Consider the following 2,703-nt stretch of genomic DNA (forward strand, 5'->3'; position numbering starts at 1 on the left):
GAGGTGCCTTGGGGGGGAGGGAAACCCTCCCCTGGCCGCCGCACCTAGGAGATTGGATCTCCTAGGCTGCGCACCACCCCCCCTTGGCCCTCCTATATATAGTGGGGGAGAGGAGGGATTTCATACCTCAGCCTTTGGTGCTTCCTCTCTCCCCGTTACGTCTCTCTCTCGTAGTATAGGCGAAGCCCTGCTACTGTGACGCCCTGCATCCACCACCACGCCGTCATGCTGCTGGATCTTCATCAACCTCTCTTCCCCCCTTGCTGGATCAAGAAAGGAGGAGACGTCATCCGTTCCGTACGTGTGTTGAACGCGGAGGCACCGTCCGTTCGGTGCTTGATCATCGGTGATTTGAATCACGTCGTGTTCGACTACATCATCCCCGTTCCTTGAACGCTTCCGCTCGCGATCTACAAGGTACGTAGATGCATCTAATCACTCGTTGCTAGATGAACTCCTAGATGGATCTTGGTGAAACGAGTAGGAAAAATTTTGTTTTCTGCAACGTTCCCCAACAGTGGCATCATGAGCTAGGTCTATGCGTAGTTCTCTTGCACGAGTAGAACACAAAGTAGTTGTGGGCGTTGATTTTGTTCAATATGCTTGCCGTTACTAGTCTTATCTTGATTCGGCGGCATCGTGGGATGAAGCGGCCCGGACCGACCTTACACGTACTCTTACGTGAGACAGGTTCCACCGACTGACATGCACTAGTTGCATAAGGTGGCTAGCGGGTGTCTGTCTCTCCTACTTTAGTCGGATCGGATTCGATGAAAAGGGTCCTTATGAAGGGTAAATAGCAATTGGCATATCACGTTGTGGTCATTGCGTAGGTAAGAAACGTTCTTGCTAGAAACCCATAGCAGCCACGTAAAACATGCAAACAACAATTAGAGGACGTCTAACTTGTTTTTGCAGGGTATGCTATGTGATGTGATATGGCCAAAAGGATGTAATAAATGATATATGTGATGTATGAGATTGATCATGTTCTTGTACAAGGAATCACGACTTATATGTCGATGAGTATGACGATCTACAAGGATGATCATGGAGCCCCAAGATGGAGATCAAAGGAGCTATGTGATATTGGCCATATCATGTCACTATTATTATTTGATTACATGTGATGTTTATCATGTTTTGCATCTTGTTTACTTAAAACGACGGTAGTAAATAAGATGATCCCTTACAACAATTTCAAGAAGTGTTCTCCCCTAACTGTGCACCGTTGCTACAGTTCGTCGCTTCGAAGCACCACGTGTTAATCGGGTGTGATAGATCCTTTCGTTCACATACAACGGGTGTAAGAAGTTTTACACATGCAAAAAACACTTAGGGTTAACTTGACGAGCCTAAGCATGTGAAGACATGGCCTCGGAACACAGAGACCGAAAGGTCGAACACGAGTCGTATGGAAGATACGAAAGGTCGAACACGAGTCGTATGGAAGATACGATCAACATGGAGATGTTCACCGACGATGACTAGTCCGTCTCACGTGTTAATCGGACACGGATTAGTTGACTTGGATCGTGTAACACTTAGATGACTAAACGGATGTCTAATATGAGTGGGAGTTCATTAATAATTTGATTAGATGAACTTGATTATCATGAACTTAGTCTAAAATCTTTACAATATGTCCTGTAGATCAAATGGCCAACGTTGTATTCAATTTCAACGCGTTCCTAGAGAAAACCAAGCTGAAAGACGATGGCAGCAACTATACAGACTGGGTCCGGAACCTGAGGATCATCCTCATAGCTGCCAAGAAAGATTATGTCCTACAAGCGCCGCTAGGTGATCCACCCGTCCCACAAAACCAAGACGCTATGAACGCTTGGCAGACACGTACTGATGACTACTCCCTCGTTCAGTGCGGCATGCTTTACAGCTTAGAACCGGGGCTCCAAAAGCGTTTTGAGAGACATGGAGCATATGAGATGTTCGAAGAGCTAAAAATGGTTTTTCAAGCTCATGCCCGGATCGAGAGATATGAAGTCTCCGATAAGTTCTTTAGCTGTAAGATGGAGGAAAATAGTTCTGTCAGTGAGCACATACTCACTATGTCTGGGTTACATAACCGCTTGACTCAGCTGGGAGTTAATCTCCCGGATGACGCGGTCATTGACAGAATCCTCCAGTCGCTTCCACCGAGCTACAAGAGCTTTGTGATGAACTTCAATATGCAGGGGATGGTAAAGACCATTCCTGAAGTATTTGCAATGCTGAAATCAGCAGAGGTAGAAGTCAAGAAGGAACATCAAGTGTTGATGATGAATAAAACCACTAAGTTCAAAAGGGTCAAGGGTAAAAAGAACTTCAAGAAGGACGGCAAGGAAGTTGCTGCGCCCGGCAAGCAAGCTGTCGGGAAGAAGTCAAAGAATGGACCCAAGACTGAGACAGAGTGCTTTTATTGCAAAGGGAAGGGTCACTGGAAGCGGAACTGCCCCAAATACTTAGCGGATAAGAAGGCCGGCAACACCAAAGGTATATTTGATATACATGTGATTGATGTGTACCTTACCAGTACTCGTAGTAACTCCTGGGTATTTGATACCGGTGCCGTTGCTCATATTTGTAACTCACCGCAGGAGCTGCGGAATAAACGAAAACTGGAAAAGGACGAGGTGACGATGCGCGTCGGGAATGGTTCCAAGGTTGATGTGATCGCCGTCGGCACGCTACCTCTACATTTAC

The sequence above is a fragment of the Triticum urartu genome, chromosome 1 (assembly GCF_003073215.2).
Source record: "Triticum urartu cultivar G1812 chromosome 1, Tu2.1, whole genome shotgun sequence".
NCBI lineage: Eukaryota > Viridiplantae > Streptophyta > Magnoliopsida > Poales > Poaceae > Triticum > Triticum urartu.